Source organism: Panulirus ornatus, chromosome 66 (genome assembly GCF_036320965.1).
Source record: "Panulirus ornatus isolate Po-2019 chromosome 66, ASM3632096v1, whole genome shotgun sequence".
In the NCBI taxonomy this organism is placed as follows: Eukaryota; Metazoa; Arthropoda; class Malacostraca; order Decapoda; family Palinuridae; genus Panulirus; species Panulirus ornatus.
In genome coordinates, this window is record NC_092289.1 from 12,170,130 (window position 1) to 12,192,707 (window position 22,578).

A 22,578-nucleotide genomic window follows, 5' to 3' on the forward strand; every position below is an offset into this window, starting at 1 on the left:
AACTGAACATGAATGAAGATGTGCCAAAGTTACACACTGGTCTACAATAGGTGGACGTCTGGGCCAGGGTACTGCGAGGTCTTAGGTTTAGGTGTAATGTAGTCGCCGGACCCGTTATCAAATTTGGTTCTATTATTTTAGAATTGGCTTAGCATCAACTGATTCAACCAACCCCCGGTTCAACTAGCCCCTGATTCAACCGACCCCTGATTCAACCAACCCCGCTCTCGCTCACTAGCATATTTTTCATTATCACTCGCTCTACATTGATTTTGGCTCTGAAATATATCAGAATATCTTTAATTCAAGAAAGAAAAGAAGGCTCTATTTGCTTCACTAACATAAAGAGAATGTTTCGGTGACTATCAGGGCAAGAAGGAGGCAAGCATAGAACGCATAGTGGATACAGTACATCGAGGAGGGACCGAGCGAGACCAGGGGTGCTGGAGTTGATATAGGAAGGAGGTTGCATGTCAGACACCCGCTCCCCTCCTCATTTCCTTTCAAGTGTGTTGATTGGTTCGATGGCCCTGAAGGACATATGGACCTTCGTGGTGTATCGGTTTGCGTTGCTGAACGCGATGCATACACAGGCAGCCCGAAGTCGACCGCATAGGTCCGAATCTTGGTTGCGACAGTCGGTCCACAGTCAACCACTATATACATACATATATATATATATATATATATATATATATATATATATATATATATATATATATATATATATATATATATATTATATATACTGTTGATGAAATTTGCAAACAATTCATCTTCTTGTCCACATAAGTTTATGATACGCTCGTTTCTATCTTGGACAATCGCATATTAACAAAATGGCGTCCTAGCTACGTCTCTTCGCTGTATATCAACTGACTGTTATATTTCTCTCTTGTGTCTCCCCTAATGATGTGATTATTACACGAAAGTGCGCTTGGAAAATTATCGTGTTTCATTTCCCCGTGGACTCATAGGAATATACTTGATCACGCGCAAAATTGTGATCCTTTCCAATATATTTATATATATATATATATATATATATATATATATATACTTAGAGGAAAAATCCTCTCTTGCCCCCTTCTCTGTTTCTTCTTTTGGATCATGTCGAGTGCAATATACTCACCGTTACTGGTGTCAGGTGTGGACTGTGTATAAAGAGGAGCATATGTATTGTTGCCTGAGCTTCACTATTCTCTTCAGAAAAGGAGTCACCTGTGTGTGGACAGTTTGTTACATTTCAGCTTCTCAATTGCCTTTCTGCTTTAGTGTGAAAGGCTTCAGTCACTGTCAAAGAAACTCATCGAATCCAGGTTTCAGATGAAACGTGAAATGAAAAGGGCCAATCAAACATAATCATATTATGATATAATTATGTATAGTTTTCCGTGGAATCTACATATCAACAATGGTAGTGGTCTCTTGATGGATGATGTACAGCGAATTAGGAGGAGAGGAACTGTATGAGGAGAGGAAGAAAAGAAAGAGAAGGATGGACGTATGATGCAAGTAGGTAGAAGATGTTAAGTCAAGCTAGGTGCATACGTTTCGATGTGGTAGAAAGTAGGACCCGCCATCTTGACTGGAGGTTGTATGATGGTACCTGGACCATCACTTCACACTCCCTAAGTCAGGATTGTAGTACTTTCCTGGGTGGCTGGTACATGTATCTTGGATCTTAAGAGGCTAAGAAGTTGGAAGGTGAGGTATTTTAGACAATTAAGTATTTCTTTTTTATCCAAGGCCAAGACGCTTCATGTTATCTATGGCCTTAAAGTCGTTCCTCGGTATTTCAATACAATCATCTATTTTGTTTCTTCGGTTGAGTTTCGTACTGAGTTGTATACAAGCACCGCTACGGCGGTGCCTCTTCTGCGTCTCCTGAGACTGCGCTGCCTGGGGCTGGATGGGAAATCTGTGAGGTGACAATGTAAGAGTGGTAGGTCTGCCTTGGTTTTGACTCAGAGGTATTGTAGCTGTGTTAATGGCAATGTGTGAGTCTCTAGGGTTCTGTAAGGCCGGTAAGGGCCCTGGATGATGGTATCAATGTGTGTGAGTGTGTATGGATCCCTCTGGATGTATATATATGTGTGTGTTTATGTTCGTGATGGGTGTATACACTCAAGGGCATATCCAATCCTGCTCGGTGTGCATTCGCGTTGTGCTGACCTTACACGTGTGTGTGTGTGTGTGTGTGTGTGTGTGTGTGTCTTTGGTCCCCCTAGATACACGTAAAAGTGTGTTAGTTCCTGTCATGTGTTGCAGATTTGTGAGTATCCTGCCAGGTGTATGTGTGTACATATGGGTGATGATGTCACCTTGACCACTACCCTCCCTCAAACCCCTCCTCCCTCCCTTGGTGCATCTGCCATGACGTCAGTCTTGAATTTTTCATGAATAGGGCAGTTATGCTGCTTGTGTCAGCTGCTGTACCTCATCGATCGTCCTGTCCACTGCTCCTGCTGCTGGTCCGTCCAGCTGAGTACTGGACGAAACAACTTAACGACTCTCGAAGGACAACAGATTTTGGTGGGGGGATGGGTAGGTGTGTGGGGAGAACACATTGAGGTTGGGGGGGGGCTGCTAGATCGACTGGAGAGAGAGAGAGAGAGAGAGAGAGAGAGAGAGAGAGAGAGAGAGAGAGAGAGAGAGAGAGAGAGAGAGAGAGAGAGAGAGAGCGAAAGGAGAGATAAAAAAAAAAAGGTCAATAAATCACAGTACAGACCGTCCATAATAATGACCGCATGTCGCCAAACAGCTGTCAAGTCGTTTGTCAACAAGCAAGTCTGTCAGTCAAGCTGTCAGTTCGTCAAGCGGTAGGTATGAACCCTTCCTTCTATTCCCCCTCCACCCCGTGGGTGAGGCGCGGGCATCACGACGGCGGCGGCGACGGCGACGACGGCTGGGACCACCACCAGGAGGAGGAGGAACAGGTTCCCACACCCTAGTCAATCAGGTGAGAGGGCATGTTGACGCTAACCTCCCCGATGCCTTCTCCTTCGCCCCACGACCCAAATATTTATTGTCGTGGCCGCAGAAGTGGTCTGGTGGGGGGGAGAGGAGTGTTAGGGTAATCTGGACGCCTTGGGACGCCGCGCGGGGGTGGACCTGGGACACCGTGGGACGCCGCGCGGGTGGACCTGGGAGACAAAATTGTGGGACGCTGCAGCGAGCCGAGGACAGGTACAGAGGGGGACCTGAGGAAGCCTCTCCTCCTCTCCACCTCGCCTCGCAGGTGATCGATGGTTACCATGGGAACATCTCTCCCTCAAACTTCGCTTCTGTTCGTCTCTTGTCCGGTCCTCCTGTCAGGCTACTCAACACGAGTTACATAACGAAGACAAATGTGGCTGGGGTGAGAGTGAGCGAGGCGCGGGCGCGCGGGGTGAGAGGACGTGGAATCGAAAGACTCCATTATGTGACGGTGCAATGATGATGTAACAAGCGTGTGTCATTAACGTAAACTATACACAACATGTCATCAGGGCCAGCTCCTCCCCTCCTCTATGCTCACTTTCCCCGGTCACCATACACACACAGACACCGCGCATCCCACACATGACTCCCCGCAGACCATTCATTGTCCTGGGAAGTAGAAGGTCAGGAAGAGAGAGAGAGAGAGAGAGAGAGAGAGAGAGAGAGAGAGAGAGAGAGAGAGAGAGAGAGAGAGAGAGAGAGAGATGAATGGCAAGAAGAATCCCAGTGTGGGGGGGGGGGGGGGGGGTTGAGGTTGGTCACCTGGGGACAGTTACTCGTCTAAGCGTCATAAACACAGCCACAAACCAGCCAAGTCCATTAAGAAAGCGACCAATTGGCCGTGACCACCGAACGACCACGGCGCCAACACCTAACCATTGACACCACTTGGAGACCACACTTGCTCGCATGGACGGTGTGTTCTCACGGTGTGTATATGGCTGGATGTGTGGTGCTTTATGTGAGGCACCTTCCCACCGGCGGAGACCCGGGTGCCCGTGAGATAGCCAGCCCCAGCCCACGCCTCTCAGCGGTAGAGGTTCGCGTGCTGTGAGGTAACCAGCCTTCCCAGCGGCTGAGGTTCTGGTGCCGTTCATCTTACATCTCAGCCGGGAGGTGTGGTGGTGTTCCGGGCCTCCACCGACTACAACAGGGGGACTGAGAAACAGTGTTCGTTTGTCTGCTGATCTCTCTCTCTCTCTCTCTCTCTCTCTCTCTCTCTCTCTCTCTCTCTCTCTCTCTCTCTCTCTCTCTCTCTCTCTCTCTCTCTCTCTCTCAAACCCACTGTCCCTATTTCCCCGCCATCCACTGCACGTACCACTGTCTCTCTCCACCAACCACGTACATTTCGCACGTGAGTGGGATATATATATATATATATATATATATATATATATATATATATATATATATATATATATATATATATATATATATATATATACAGGTGGAGGCCAGTGTAGAGTGGACGGTGTGGGTATACAATAACACATAGACGTTGGGAGGTGACAGGTGGGCCCGAGTGGGGCTCAGGGACCCATATGGTCCCCCTTCCTGTCAGAGGAGGAGGTGGGGGCGTTTGTCTAGGACACATTAAATACATGACGTATGATTACAGAAGAGTAAGTGATGCTGACAAGCAACATAGGTTACAACATTGGTGCAAAACAAAACAAGTTTAAGTTATACATATACAGTACATCTTTTTAACATTAACATTATATGCATAAAGTTACATACATACTGAGGAGTGTATATGAAACAGGGCACAATGTAGCGCGTAGTCATGAACACTGATAACAGTGTGAAAGGTCAAAGATACATTTTCATATGGGTCAAGCAATCACATAGTGCACTGGCACTGGGCATATTGTTAACAGTGACACTGATACAAAAAAGGTCTAGGTACATGGACACACTAGCTCCAGGCAGTGCTTCCACTGGGCATGATCACACAAGGTGTTTACGTAGCTCAGGCCTTGGGGCAAATCTTGATATAGAGTCAGAATGTCTTCAAGGACAATAGCATTGATAAAGTAATCTCAAAGCTGTCGAAACAGTAAGCCTTCATGTCTGAAATCACTGATTTTGGGACATTCGTTGATATAGTGTCCTATTTGTTGTTCATCAAGTGCAGAACAAAGTCGAGACTTGGAATGTTCAGGATCATGGTTTCTCGCCACTTGCCTGCCACATGTACCTGTACCCTAAACGTATTCTTGCATTCATAATATCACAGTGTCTAGTATGGGTCCGGTGCCTTCTGTATTGATGTTTCTTTCGCTTAAAATGATCACAGCGCTCACTCCCACAAGTGACTCGGTCTTCCATAGTTTCTAAGGTTTTCTTCTTCTTCTTCGTGGGCAAAAGCGGTTTGGTCACCTCGGACTATGCCTTTGATTTGACCAAGTCTGGTGTAGGGGCTCAAGAACAAGCAGGCACGTTTAGCGAGATTATCTACATAGTCATGATACTTATGTCCCATATTTGAAAGTGTCTCCAGGAATTGAGTACATAGGCCACTGTTGTCAGCTTCTATAAGCAGAGTGTGAGTGATCGCTGGAACAGTTTCTTGCCGAGCATTCTTGTCGGAGAATCTTGCATAGCTGGTCTGGTGTCACAGAGGATTACACCATGTTCCCGGAGTTGGACATGATATCTCATTACCATGAAAATACTACTAGAGTGAGCAGTGTGCAGAGCTGGAATCAAAGACTATGATCCTATTGCTGAGAGTGAATGAGAATGTTATTGCTGTAAAGAACATAGGTAGCGCCGACCTTACCTGCATGAGCCAACGATCCATCAGTATTTATAAGTAGTTGTTTACATATCACTCCTTATAGGATATAAGGACTGAGCAGGACCTGATGACGATTAACGTAATCAGTCTGGAGAGGTCTGATGTGCCAAGGTGTTAAGGATACTGGTGCAAGAGCCATTGGTGTTAGTTCATACAGTGGCCGTGGCTGGAATCGGCTAAGGTCGAGCCACCTGCTGTACCCTGATGAATGATGGTGGGTTATTTATTGGAGGGACGTGCAGTCGTTAATGGCCTGTAGAAGGTGTACGAAACTAGGGGTTGAATGCGGTGGTTTCACAGACACTAAGAACTGCATTAAGGCCTTGAATAAAGCCAATGATTGTGGGAGGAGCAAGCTCAGTTCTCATATTACCCTTGCCGTCATGGGACAACCTGGAGTTGGTCTCATAGCTTCATTTTGTGCCACCTTAAGGGAACAAAGAAGTTCTCGCATCATCATCGTAGTGCTTTCCAGGTCCTGATCCCTGGAGTGGGTCGGTTCATCGACAGACTGCCTCATGACGGCTCTACCACTTACTTGTTCCCTTGGATTAACTCATTCATCTCACCTACTGGAGGAGCGATGTGCTTGCACCGTAGCCTCCAGTCTCGTCGCACAGTTGGTTCCGGCCACCGTCTTCGACCAGCGCCCTCCCGCCCAGGTTTGCAAGGCTCGGCCGGAGGACCTCGTCGTCTCGATTAATGGAAAGTGGTAACATTCCCTTCCCCCTGGGGGGTGTTGAGTGTGAGAACAAGTCGTCGAAGATTCTGATGGTGGTGGGTGGTAGAAGTGTTGGTAGTGGTAGGTGGTGGTGGCGGAAATGGTGGTAGTGGTGGATGGTGGCAGTTGTAGTGGTGGGTGGCGGCAGTGGTGGCTTACTGGTTACACACACTGGGTGTGGGTGGCTCGGCTGCCTGCATGGCTGGCCGTGACCCCTGGGCCTGGGCGTGCCAGCGGGTCCGGCTGACTGGCTGACTGGTTGGCTGGCCCAGGCACCGCTCGTGGGCTCCTCCTGCGGTCGCCGCCGCCACCGCCGCTAAACTTCCGGCACAGGACGCGGCTCGCTAACTGTATGTCCTTCGCGCCCGTTACACCAGCGGCCGTGTGTCAGCTGCCATATTTCCGCTGCTTGTTTCTCCCTCCGTAGGAGCTGCTGCCCTCCGCTGTGGAGGGAACACCTCGCTACCGAACATGCAGCCACAACACATCCTCAGACCCTCAAGAACTTGGTAGTTATTTCCATTTCTATGATCGCCTTTCGTCCCCAACCTTCTTATTTTGACCATATCCCCCATTTTTTTTCCCCCAGTATCAAAGTCTCACAAAGGTCAGTGCTGTCTTATGAGAAAGCGAGATCCAGAGATGTTATGAACCCTCTCGTCTCTCGTCGTCGGAATCGTTTGGTTTCAAACTCCTCATCACTCACGTGTCTCGACCACAGAACCCAGATTGACTCCTGTTGTGTATGTTCTTCATGTAGATGTGAACAACAACAGCTCGTTCTGGCAGACCAGGTGCTCAGGCCAAGAGGGCATGGTACCGTCACGTGGACGTGGTCCCTCCTTGCTCTCACTGGATCAAAGTTGATCAGTAGAATCATAAGGAGAAACATGGATGATATTTCACATGAATGAGGATATGAAGAGTGTGTCATGAACACGTGGAGTGTGTGACGAACACGTGGAGTCTGTGAGGAACACGTGGAGTGCGTGAGGAACACGTGGAGTGTGTGAGGAACACGTGGAGTGTGTGACGAATACGTGGAGTGTGTGAGGAAAACGTGGAGTGTGTGAGGAACACGAAGAGTGTGTGAGGAACACGTGGAGTGTGTGACGAACACGTGGAGTGTGTGAGGAAGACGTGGAGTGTGTGACGAATACGTGGCGTGTGTGAGGAAAACGTGGAGTGTGTGAGGAACACGAAGAGTGTGTGAGAAACACGTGGAGTGTGTGACGAACACGTGGAGTGTGTGAGGAAAACGTGGAGTGTGTGAGGAACACGTGGAGTGTGTGAGGAACACGTGGAGTGTGTGAGGAACACGTGGAGTGTGTGAGGAACACGTGGAGTGTGTGACGTACACGAGAAATCACTGATACAACCCTGACAGTCGTCGTGATGAGGCTGTCATCAAGTATCTTTTGAGGCAGGTTGAGACCCAGAAGTTCCAACCTCCCGCCATAAACCTCACTAAAATGTGTTGATTCCATGATGAATAAGAGACTCTTCATCATCCAGGCGTGTGAATGAGCTCTCCTGAACTCGCCTCTCCTGTTCCCCCTCGTTCTTCAGCTGCCCAGGAAGGTCCAGTTACATTGGGTGTGGTGGTGTGTGTGTGTGTGTGTGTGTGTGTGTGTGTGTGTGTGTGTGTGTGTGTGTGTGTGTGTGTGTGTACATACACTCGACCATTACTGACGGCATCTTCATCATGGTGTTTCGCATCATTCCTGATGGCCCGTAAAGACGCATCCCGCTGACTCTTGTTTAATCAAGGCAGCCAAACACCCGGGAACGTCTCTAGTCTTCACAGTAAGGCTCTCTCTCTCTCTCTCTCTCTCTCTCTCTCTCTCTCTCTCTCTCTCTCTCTCTCTCTCTCTCTCTCTCTCTCTCTCTCTCTCCTCTCCCCTGTACGTCGCATTACCGTCGAGCTGTTGAAGAGGTCGTGATGTAAGAGGTCCTTTTGAGGGCTGTGTTGTAAGGTCGTCTCTGTGCCTGCTCCCGGCCCATCGTGTCTTGCGGGGAATTAATCATCGTGAGGTGATTAAAATCCAATTAGATGTTTATGAGGAAGAGAACGGCGATGAGGAGACGCAGGCGGGGATTATGGCGGACATTGAACCGGCACGGGAGGAGGAGGATTTCATGAGACGCGTCGGGAGGAAGAATGTCAGGACGATGTGCTGGATCAGCTATGTCACACTGACGTCCTGATGCTGTTATAAACCTGCCGTCACAGTGACCTCTTGACATCCCCCTCTGCCAAGCCCTAACACCAGGCCCTCTGACATCTCCAGACCCTACCTAATCCTCCTAAACTAAACCCCAGTGTCAGACCCCAGTGCCAGACCCCAGTGCCAGACCTCAGTGCCATACCTCAGTGCCAGACCTCAGTGCCAGACCTCAGTGCCATACCTCAGTGCCATACCTCAGTGCCAGACCTCAGTGCCAGACCTCAGTGCCAGACCTCAGTGCCAGACCCCAGTGCTAGACCTCAGTGCCAGACCTCAGTGCCAGATCTCTTAATCAGACCATATACCTTCTTCTTTGGTCAGCTATGAACCAAGCTTGGATCATATTCAGGGTCAGTTCAAAGGCCACCTTCACTACACCATCATCTTCCCTACAATACGTCATTGCACCTTTGATACAATTGGCCTCGAACGTTATGGGTCAGGACAAAGGTCATCTTTACTACACCCTCAACAAAAGTGGCCATTGATATGACCCAAACAGTTGTTTACGTCTGAGGCAATCTTCATTAAGCCCTTATCTTCACCAGAGCGGAATCCTGAATGCCTGACCTCATCTTGGAACCATCTTCGAACCCTTAGACGCCAGTTCAAAACCTCTTGCTCAGAACCCAGTTTGGAACCCTGAACCCAGAAACTAGGTTCGAAACCCTCACATCCAAACACCAGCTCGAAGCCCTTGAACTAGACCCCAGCTCGGAGCTCCTCTGAACAAGATCAAAGCACAGAGACCCTGAACCACTAAGCCCCTGTTGGGAATTGTGAATCCAGACCCCAACATGGAACCTATTTTTTCAGACCCCAGTTCGAAACTGTTTCTAGATCCCAGCTCAGGAACCCTTTTCCCAGATCTCAGTTCGGAGCCCTTTTTCCAGACCTCAGCTCGAAACCCATTTTGCCCAGTTCGAAACCCTGTCTCCAGACCCCAGTTCGGAACCCCATTTTCCAGATCCCAACTCGGAACTCTTCGACTCAAATCCCTTGCCCTAACCCCCAGCAAGGAACCTGTGCACCCCACACCCCCGGTTCGAACCTCTCTGAACCCGGCTGTGATGCCAGACCCTAGGAGATTTATTATCATGGTATAATGAAATTCTGTGCAGGGGTTCAGGCGAGGCCAGTCCTTATCGCCATATAAAGACTTACGGTATATCGTGTTAAGAACATTTTTCAATATTTTACGCTTAGAAAAACAACTTTGATAATTACATTTTCTCTCTCTACGTTTTCTATGTATGAGTGTGATAATCCTAGCATGTTGTGCTGTTTGTTGCAATATCTTATTCTACTGTAATTATCATAATGCTAATTATCCTGTAGTGTTTTTTCTTTTATAATTAGTATGCATAAACAATACCAGATGTGTGTGTGTGTGTGTGTGTGTGTGTGTATGTGTATGTGTGTGTGTGAGTGTGTGTGCGTGTGTATGTGTGCGTGTGTATGTGTGTGTTTGTATGTGTGTGTGTGTGTGTGTGTGTGTGTGTGTGTGTGTGTGTGTGTGTGTGTGTGTGTTGAACGACAGTAAACGAAGCCCATCATCATCATTATCATCATCATTAAAGACTTAATCAACACATTGATTCCTTAGGGAGTTTGTGAACCCCTAAATTTAAGGTGGTATATCTATTGTGGTGACATACAGTCAGATGATTGTGGTAATGATGTTCGGGATGATGAAGACTACAGCTTGTTAACACTGCGAAATGACTACGCTACACTGTGCCCTGGTTCAGAGACAACGCCTCAGTGTATATGTGTCATTTGATTGTGTAATACTACACTGTAATTGTAATGATGACAAGGTGTTCTACATTATGTATGACGTTATCACACTTGCTTTGTATCTCACACATGTTGTTAGCTACATTGCTGTCAACAGTGTACATAAGTGACTAGATATTATGTATTGTTGTGTCCTCGATCTTTCTCCCACTCCTCTGACTGGAAGGAGAGGGACCATACAGGTTCCTGGGCCTCTCTCGGGCCCACCTATCACCCTCCTACGTCCATGTATTGTACCCACAGTACGCTCTATACTGGCTTCCACTTACCCCAAGATATGTGCCTCTTCAACCTGACTATCACTGTCATACTCTGTGTATACTTAGGCATTTGATCTCTTAAAAATGACAAGATCTATTACATAGTCTGATTACGATAATGGTGGCATATGAGGTAAATGATTATATGAAGCATGATAAATTTCTGAAGTGTAAAAGATAAGGGGAAACTCTTGAAGATATAGAGAAGCGAGTGAATGTTCCTTATGATCGTGGTGTTAAGCTATTAATGCAGTGATGTAGTGTAAAATGATAATGATATTAAGGGCGACACGGAGATGATAATCAAGTCACTCAATAGAAGTTCGAACGTCTACAGCTGCAAACACACAAAACGATGGAATGGGTTCACAAGATGAGAGGCGAACATTTCGGTATCGATTCGTGGAAACATTAAACGATCCTGTCTTCATAAGGCATTCGAAATCATGTCTCAAAGAACAATTATGATACTCAATCTCCTACAGTTCACGGGTGCGTCCCAGCCTCGAGTCCTGTGTTCGCCTTTGATCACCTTACTTGAGAAACGACTTCGTCTACACGAGTCACCAAGATGGTGCAAAGACTCGACTGGACACGTAAAACTCCCTCACCTCAGAAAAAGTTGAATGTATGGTATTCCATACCATCAAAGACTTTGGCAATCTTCATCTCAGCAGATGGTGGAGATTGGATCAGCCTGATTTCGCAAATGTTTGACCAGGGATAAGACAAGGTACCTCTTCGTCAGTCGGAGTGGCAACGGATGGAATGATTCATCAACAGGAGTAGTTGAAAGTAAGGCCAGAGATAAATCTGATATAAGAAAAAAAGAGGAGAAATTGAAAAATAGCTCTAATTCAGCGACTGACTTTTTTTGTGCCTCTCCGTAGAGGTAGAGAGAGAGACAGGTAGAGAGAGAGAGAGAGAGAGAGAGAGAGAGAGAGAGAGAGAGAGAGAGAGAGAGAGAGAGAGAGAGAGAGAGAGAGAGAGAGAGAGAGGAACACAGATTTTTTTGCTACTGTAAGGCGGCTGGTGTCCAGTGACCGTCGAGGTGAGGAGTCACACGCAGTGAAACCCAAGTGAGGCATTGTGTGGTCCGTCCGAGGGCGCCGAACCTGGCCCACCTGACCAACACCCTGGGAGGGGGTCAGGCTGGTGGGTTCTCCCGCCGCTGGCCCGCCTCCCCGTCCCTTTCTCATAGGATGCGCTTCGGCCTGTGGTGGCACCCGGCTACCCACCCACCAAACCCCAGGGGCTGACGACCACGAGAAGATACGAAAAAAAAAGATAAATGCGTGAGTCCGGACAGTCTGCGCACAGTCAACCCAGCTGTTCATCATCCCCTCAGGAATGGTTGATAAATGGATACCAATTGTATACTGGGATATATATATATATATATATATATATATATATATATATATATATATATATATATATATATATATATATATATATATATGTGACAGCTACCTCGTGGGAAGGGGGGTGCCATTTCATGTGTGGCGGGGTGGAGGCGGAATGGATGAAGGTAGCAAGTATAAATATGTACATGTGTATATATGTATATGTCTGTGTATGTATATGTATTCCTATGAGTCCACGGGAAAAATGAAACACGATATTTTCCCAAGTGCACTTTCGTGTAATAATCACATCATCAGGGAAGACACAAGAGAGAAATTTAACAGTCAGTTGATATACAACGAAGAGACGTAGCTAGGACGCCATTTGGTAAACATGTGATTGTCTTGGACAATCCTAGCTACGTCTCTTCGTTGTATATCAACTGACTCTTATATATATCTCTCTTGTGTCTCCCCTGATGATGTGATTATTACACGAAAGTTCACTTGGGAACTTATCGTGTTTCATTTTCCCCGTGGACTCATAGGAATATCTTGATCACGCGCAAAACTGTGATCCTTTCCAACATATATATGTATGTATACAATGAAATGTATAGGTATGTAAATGTGCGTGTGTGGGCGTTTATGTATAAACATGTGTATGTGGGTGTGTTGGGCCATTCTTTCGTCTGTTCCCTTGCGCTATCTCGCTAACGCGGGAGACAGCGACAAAGTATAATAGAATGAATATATATATATATATATATATATATATATATATATATATATATATATATATATATATATATATATATATCCTAACCCTAGCCAGGTACCTATTTCATCGACCAACCAACCCCTAGGGGTGGATGAACAACTGGGTTGATTGTGAACCGACTGCCGTATCCAGGATTCGAACCTATGCGCTCGACCCTGGGCGGCCTGTGAATGCGTCACGGTCAAGAACGCAAACAGCTACTCCAAGGGAGTCCTTAAAGGGACGTTGAAGTGATGGTCCAGGAACTATCATACATCCTCCGTGTCACTAGGTTGTAGGCAACAGAGCCTCGCCCAGGAAGGACTGCCCTCATGACTTAGGGAGTGTTGGAGTGATGGTCCAGAACCATCTTACGAGATCAAGTGATTATTAGATGAACTTAGATCATGAGGAAAGTTACCGAGTATGCTCATGGATGGCTTAGAATATGGCAACTGATCGGGATAAAATCCGCCTGGCAAGTGAGGTGCCTCAAGGCGGCCCTTCCATTCAAGGCCTCATTTACCAAGTTCTTCCTCCATAGTGAGGGTAACACACTGTGTTTGTTATCTAACATTATTATTATTATTATTATTATTATTATTATTATTATTATTATTATTATTATTATTATTATTGTTATTATTATTATTATTATTATTATTATTATTATTATTATTATTATTATCATTACTATTTTCATTATCATTATTATTATTATTATCATCATTATTATTATTATTATTATTATTATTATTATTATTATTATTATTATTATTATTATTATTATTATTATAATGATTATAATTATTATCATTATTATTATTATTATTATTATTATTATTATTATTATTATTATTATTATTATTATTATTATTATTATCATTATTATTATTATCATTATTATTGTTATCATTATCATTATTATTATCATTATTATCATCATTATCATTATTATTATAATCATTATCATTATTGTTATTATTATTATCATTATTATTATTATCATTATTTTTTTATTATTATTATTACTATTATTATTATTATTATCATTATTATTATTATTATTATGATTATTGTTCTTGTTGTTCTTTTTGTTATTATTATTATCATTTTTACTATTATTATTGCCATTATCATTATCATTATCACTATCAGTATTATCATTATTACTGTTGTTATCATTATCATTATCACTATTATTATCATTATTATTATCATTATCATTATCAACGCCATCATCATTGTTGGTAGAAGTAGCAATAGTAATAGTAGTGTTGTCGTAGTAGTAGCAGTAGTAGTAGTAGTAATGTTGTCGTAGTAGTAACAGTAGTAGTAGTAGTAATGTTGTCGTAGTAGTAGCAGTAGTAGTAGTAGTAATGTTGTCGTAGTAGTAGCAGTAGTAGTAGTAGTAATGTTGTCGTAGTAGTAGCAGTAGTAGTAGTAGTAGTAGTGTTGTCGTAGTAGTAGCAGTAGTAGTAGTAGTAATGTTGTCGTAGTAGTAGCAGTAGTAGTAGTAGTAATGTTGTCGTAGTAGTAGCAGTAGTAGTAGTAGTAATGTTGTCGTAGTAGTAGCAGTAGTAGTAGTAGTAATGTTGTCGTAGTAGTAGCAGTAGTAGTAGTAGTAATGTTGTCGTAGTAGTAGCAGTAGTAGTAGTAGTAATGTTGTCGTAGTAGTAGCAGTAGTAGTAGTAGTAATGTTGTCGTAGTAGTAGCAGTAGTAGTAGTAGTAATGTTGTCGTAGTAGTAGCAGTAGTAGTAGTAGTAATGTTGTCGTAGTAGTAGCAGTAGTAGTAGTAGTAATGTTGTCGTAGTAGTAGCAGTAGTAGTAGTAGTAATGTTGTCGTAGTAGTAGCAGTAGTAGTAGTAGTAATGTTGTCGTAGTAGTAGCAGTAGTAGTAGTAGTAGTAGTGTTGTCGTAGTAGTAGCAGTAGTAGTAGTAGTAATGTTGTCGTAGTAGTAGCAGTAGTAGTAGTAGTAGTAATGTTGTCGTAGTAGTAGCAGTAGTAGTAGTAGTAATGTTGTTGTAGTAGTAGCATAGTAATAGGAGTAGCAGTAGCCTACATCCTTTCGTTCATAACAAAGCCATTTAAAGAGGTCTGTGTGGCCAGAGGTCAAACACCCAGGCTTTCGAGAAGTCAACACACACACACACACACACACGTCATCACCAGAAACATTTGGACACCAACTATTTTGCGAAGCCATGTGAGGGAATATCTCTATTCCCAACAGTGCAGTGCCATTCCTTAATTTTATTTCTCTGGAGTAGGGGAGAGGGGAAATATTTTGACTCTGAGAACATTTAAAGAATCTTGTGGGGTTAAAAGTCAATTAAACCCAAATACGTAAATTTGGACCGCTCATTCTTACGTTCTCAAGCGGTTTTAGCGGAGCGCTGCGTATCTCTCTCTCTCTCTCTCTCTCTCTCTCTCTCTCTCTCTCTCTCTCTCTCTCTCTCTCTCTCTCTCTCTCTCTCTCTCTCTCTCTCTCTCTCTCTCTCTCTCCCCAGCCTCCAATACAATGTATAGGAGGAATTTTTGATTTGAGTCATGCCTGCTAATATATACAACCAGAGGGTCACTGACGGTCATATCTTAGCCAAGGTTCATGATTGGTTTTCTATAACTTATGTTAGCTAGACGGCACAGGCAACTAAGGCCTTAATATTGGCCATCCCATTAGCTCTCTCTCTCTCTCTCTCTCTCTCTCTCTCTCTCTCTCTCTCTCTCTCTCTCTCTCTCTCTCTCTCTCTCTCTCTCTCCCTGTATATATATATATATATATATATGTATGTATATATATACATTATTTCATTTTATTTATTTCATTTTGCTTTGTCGCTGTCTCCCGCGTTTGCGAGGTAGCGCAAGGAAACAGACGAAAGAAATGGCCAAACCCACCCCCATACACATGTATATACATACACGTCCACACACGCAAATATACATACCTATACATCTCAATGTACACATATATATACACACACAGACACATACATATATACCCATGCACACAATTCACACGGTTTGCCTTTATTCATTCCCATCGCCACCTCGCTACACATGGAATACCATCCCCCTCCCCCCTCATGTGTGCGAGGTAGCGCTAGGAAAAGACAACAAAGGCCACATTCGTTCACACTCAGTCTCTAGCTGTCATGCAATAATGCCCGAAACCAAAGCTCCCTTTCCACATCCAGGCCCCACACAACTTTCCATGGTTTACCCCAGACGCTTCACATGCCCTGACTCAATCCACTGACAGCACGTCAACACCGGTATACCACATCGATCCAATTCACTCTATTCCTTGCCCGCCTTTCACCCTCCTGCATGTTCAGGCCCCGATCACTCAAAATCTTTTTCACTTCATCTTTCCACCTCCAATTTGGTCTCCCACTTCTCCTCGTTCCCTCCACCTCCGACACATATATCCTCTTGGTCAATCTTTCCTCACTCATTCTCTCCATGTGACCAAGCCATTTCAAAACACCCTCTTCTACTCTCTCAACCACGCTCTTTTTATTTCCACACATCTCTCTTACCCTTACATTACTTACTCGATCAAACCACCTCACACCACACATTGTCCTCAAACATCTTATTTCCAGCATATCCATCCTCCTGCGCACAACTCTATCCATAGCCCACGCCTCGCAACCATACAACATTGTTGGAACCACTATTCCTTCAAACATACCCATTTTTGCTTTCCGAGATAATGTTCTCGACTTCCACACATTCTTCAAGGCTCCCAAGATTTTCGCCCCCTCCCCATATATATATATATATATATATATATATATATATATATATATATATATATATTTATATATATATATATATATATATATATATATATATATATATATATATATATATATATATATATATATATATATATGTATATATATATATATATATATATATATATATATATATATATATATATTATCCCTGGGGATAGGGGATTAAGAATACTTCCCACGTATTCCCTGCGTGTCGTAGAAGGCGACTAAAAGGGGAGGGAGCGGGGGGCTGGAAATCCTCCCCTCTCTTTTTTTTTTAAATTTTCCAAAAGAAGGAACAGAGAAGGGGGCTAGGTGAGGATATTTCCAAAAAAGGCCCAGTCCTCTGTTCTTAACGCTACCTCGCTAACGCGGGAAATGGCGAATAGTTTAAAAGAAAGAAAAGAATATATATATATATATATATATATATATATATATATATATATATATATATATATATATATATATTATTTTTTTTTCTTTTTTTTGCCGCTGTCTCCCGCGTTTGCGAGGTAGCGCAAGGAAACAGACGAAAGAAATGGCCCAACCCACCCCCATACACATGTATATACATACGTCCACACACGCAAATATACATACCTGCACAGCTTTCCATGGTTTACCCCAGACGCTTCACATGCCTTGATTCAATCCACTGACAGCACGTCAACCCCGGTATACCACATCGATCCAATTCACTCTATTCCTTGCCCTCCTTTCACCCTCCTGCATGTTCAGGCCCCGATCACACAAAATCTTTTTCACTCCATCTTTCCATCTCCAATTTGGTCTCCCTCTTCTCCTCGTTCCCTCCACCTCCGACACATATATCCTCTTGGTCAATCTTTCCTCACTCATCCTCTCCATGTGCCCAAACCACTTCAAAACACCCTCTTCTGCTCTCTCAACCACGCTCTTTTTATTTCCACACATCTCTCTTACCCTTACGTTACTCACTCGATCAAACCACCTCACACCACACATTGTCCTCAAACATCTCATTTCCAGCACATCCATCCTCCTGCGCACAACTCTATCCGTAGCCCACGCCTCGCAACCATACAACATTGTTGGAACCACTATTCCTTCAAACATACCCATTTTTGCTTTCCGAGATAATGTTCTCGACTTCCACACATTCTTCAAGGCTCCCAGAATTTTCGCCCCCTCCCCCACCCTATGATCCACTTCCGCTTCCATGGTTCCATCCGCTGCCAGATCCACTCCAAGATATCTAAAACACTTCACTTCCTCCAGTTTTTCTCCATTCAAACTCACCTCCCAATTGACTTGACCCTCAACCCTACTGTACCTAATAACTTTGCTCTTATTCACATTTACTCTTAACTTTCTTCTTTCACACACTTTACCAAACTCAGTCACCAGCTTCTGCAGTTTCTCACATGAATCAGCCACCAGCGCAGTATCATCAGCGAACAACAACTGACTCACTTCCCAAGCTCTCTCATCCCCAACAGACTTCATACTTGCCCCTCTTTCCAAAACTCTTGCATTCACCTCCCTAACAACCCCATCCATAAACAAATTAAACAACCATGGAGACATCACACACCCCTGCCGCAAACCTACATTCACTGAGAACCAATCACTTTCCTCTCTTCCTACACGCACACATGCCTTACATCCTCGATAAAAACTTTTCACTGCTTCTAACAACTTGCCTCCCACACCATATATTCTTAATACCTTCCACAGAGCATCTCTATCAACTCTATCATATGCCTTCTCCAGATCCATAAATGCTACATACAAATCCATTTGCTTTTCTAAGTATTTCTCACATACATTCTTCAAAGCAAACACCTGATCCACACATCCTCTACCACTTCTGAAACCACACTGCTCTTCCCCAATCTGATGCTCTGTACATGCCTTCACTCTCTCAATCAATATCCTCCCATATAATTTACCAGGAATACTCAACAAACTTATACCTCTGTAATTTGAGCACTCACTCTTATCCCCTTTGCCTTTGTACAATGGCACTATGCACGCATTCCGCCAATCCTCATGCACCTCACCATGAGTCATACATACATTAAATATCCTTACCAACCAGTCAACAATACAGTCGCCCCCTTTTTTAATAAATTCCACTGCAATACCATCCAAACCTGCTGCCTTGCCGGCTTTCATCTTCCGCAAAGCTTTTACTACCTCTTCTCTGTTTACCAAATCATTTTCCCTAACCCTCTCATTTTGCACACCACCTCGACCAAAACACCCTATATCTGCCACTCTATCATCAAACACATTCAACAAACCTTCAAAATACTCACTCCATCTCCTCACATCACCACTACATGTTATCACCTCCCCATTTGCGCCCTTCACTGAAGTTCCCATTTGCTCCCTTGTCTTACGCACTTTATTTACCTCCTTCCAGAACATCTTTCTATTCTCCCTAAAATTTAATGATACTCTCTCACCCTAACTCTCATTTGCCCTTTTTTTCACCTCTTGCACCTTTCTCTTGACCTCCTGTCTCTTTCTTTTATACATCTCCCACTCAATTTCATTTTTTCCCTGCAAAAATCGTCCAAATGCCTCTCTCTTCTCCTTCACTAATACTCTTACTTCTTCATCCCACCACTCACTACCCTTTCTAATCAACCCACCTCCCACTCTTCTCATGCCACAAGCATCTTTTGCGCAATCCATCACTGATTCCCTAAATACATCCCATTCCTCCCCCACTCCCCTTACTTCCATTGTTCTCACCTTTTTCCATTCTGTACTCAGTCTCTCCTGGTACTTCCTCACACAAGTCTCCTTCCCAAGCTCACTTTCTCTCACCACCCTCTTCACCCCAACATTCACTCTTCTTTTCTGAAAACCCATACAAATCTTCACCTTAGCCTCCACAAGATAATGATCAGACATCCCTCCAGTTGCACCTCTCAGCACATTAACATCCAAAAGTCTCTCTTTCGCGCGCCTGTCAATTAACACGTAATCCAATAACGCTCTCTGGCCATCTCTCCTACTTACATAAGTATACTTATGTATATCTCGCTTTTTAAACCAGGTATTCTCAATCATCAGTCCTTTTTCAGCACATAAATCTACAAGCTCTTCACCATTTCCGTTTACAACACTGAACACCCCATGTATACCAATTATTCCCTCAACTGCCACATTACTCACCTTTGCATTCAAATCACCCATCACTATAACCCGGTCTCGTGCATCAAAACCACTAACACACTCATTCAGCTGCTCCCAAAACACTTGCCTCTCATGATCTTTCTTCTCATGCCCAGGTGCATATGCACCAATAATCACCCATCTCTCTCCATCAACTTTCAGTTTTACCCATATTAATCGAGAATTTACTTTCTTACATTCTATCACATACTCCCACAACTCCTGTTTCAGGAGTATTGCTACTCCTTCCCTTGCTCTTGTTCTCTCACTAACCCCTGACTTTACTCCCAAGACATTCCCAAACCACTCTTCCCCTTTACCCTTGAGCTTCGTTTCACTCAGAGCCAAAACATCCAGGTTCCTTTCCTCAAACATACTACCTATCTCTCCTTTTTTCACATCTTGTTTACATCCACACACATTTAGGCACCCCAATCTGAGCCTTCGAGGAGGATGAGCACTCCCCGCGTGACTCCTTCTTCTGTTTCCCATTTTAGAAAGTTAAAAAAAGAAAATACATATATGTGGGGGGGGGGAGGAAGAGAGGCACTTACTGTCTGCAAATTGTCGGCCATTTTCGGTTGGATCATCTTTTTTTAATCGATGATTTGGCGCTATCTCGCCAAGACGGGAAGGAAAGAGATGTGAATAAGACCCGAGGGATTATATTGAGTCATAATTTGCAGTCATATATATATATATATATATATATATATATATATATATATATATATATATATATAAATATATATATATATATATATATATATATATATATATATATATATATATATATATATATATATATATATATATATATATATATATATATATATATATATATATATATATATATGTATGTATATATATATATATATATATATATATATATATATATATATATATATATATATATATATATATATATATATATATATATATATATATATATATATATATATATATATATATATGGGGATAGGGGACAAAGAATACTTCCCACGTATTCCCTGCGTGTCGTAAAAGGCGACTAAAAGGGGAGGGAGCGGGGGGCTGGAAATCCTCCCCTCTCGTTTTTTTTTTTATTTTCCAAAAGAAGGAACAGAATTGGGCCAGGTGAGGGTATTCCCTCAAAGGCCCAGTCCTCTGTTCTTAACGCTACCTCGCTGATGCGGGAAATGGCGAACAGTTTGAAAGAAAAAGAAAATATATATATATATATATATGTATAGATAGATAGATAGATAGATAGATAAATAGAGAGAGAGAGAGAGAGAGAGAGAGAGAGAGAGAGAGAGAGAGAGAGAGAGAGAGAGAGAGAGAGAGAGAGAGAGAGAGAACACTGTGATAGACCACTATCAGCAATTGTCATAGGGGAGTCCCATCAACATATCTATAATATGACAAGACCAATACTTTACCGGTAATCAGCGAACAATCTTGTCGACGAATGACATTACAAAATGCATATATTTCAGTTATCATTTTGTTCCATCACTGATACTCCTATGTCAGAGTATCCGACGGATATGAGGTAAATCGACATTCTGTGTCATCAAACTCGCTCTGTTCCTGCCGACTGTTGAGCCAGAGGGAGAGGTGGATGGGGACAAACCTGAGATCTGCTTTACTTTCTATCCTCTTGCTGTGTTACTTGGCTGTCCCATGTTCTCCCCATCCATATCTCCCCCGCCTTCCCAATATATACATAATTCATTATCTCCCTGCCATCCTTATATATCTCTCCCCGCCCTCACACTATCTCTCCCCATCCGCCCGTCTCTATAACTCCCAGAGCTCCTAGTATATATCACCCCAGCCTCCCGTCTCTATATCTCCCTTCCCTTCCGTCTTTATATCACCCAGGCTTCCCATCTCTATATGTCCCTGCTCTTCCCTCTCTATATCACCCCGGCCTCCCGTCTCTATATCTCCCTCCCCTTCCGTCTCTATATCACCCAGGCTTCCCATCTCTATATGTCCCTGCTCTTCCCTCTCTATATCACCCCGGCCTCCCGTCTCTATATCTCCCTCCCCTTCCGTCTTTATATCACCCAGGCTTCCCATCTCTATATGTCCCTGCTCTTCCCTCTCTATATCACCCGAGCCTCCCGTCTCTATATCTCCCCGGCCTTCCATCTCTATATCTCCCCGTCTTCCCAGTATCTCCCCGCCCGGACTGCCGCCCCCATATCTCCCTGGGCCACCCTCTGGGTGAGAACGCCCCACACCGTGGGTGGTGCCTCACCTGCCCCAGTAGTTACCTCGGCCACCTCAATGGAACATAAAACCCGATAGGGGCCATAACTTGGCCGGGAATGTTGGCCAGCTGGCCGCTTATGTGTGGTCGGTGTCAGACACCACGGACCACGGATGGCGTCAAGCCTCACAGATCACGGGTGGTGTCAGGCCTCACAGACCACGGATGGCATCAGGTCCCACGGACCACGGGTGGTGTCAGGCCTCACGGATCACGGATGGTGTCAAGCCTTACGGACCACGGGTGGTGTCAGGCCTCACAGACCACGGATGTTGTCAAGCCTCATAGATCACGGGTGGTGTCAGGCCTCACAGATCACGGGTGGTGTCAGGCCTCACGGATCACGGATGGTGTCAAGCCTCACAGATCACGGGTGGTGTCAGGCCTCACAGACCACGGATGGCATCAGGTCCCACAGATCACGGGTGGTGTCAGGCCTCACAAACCATGGATAGGG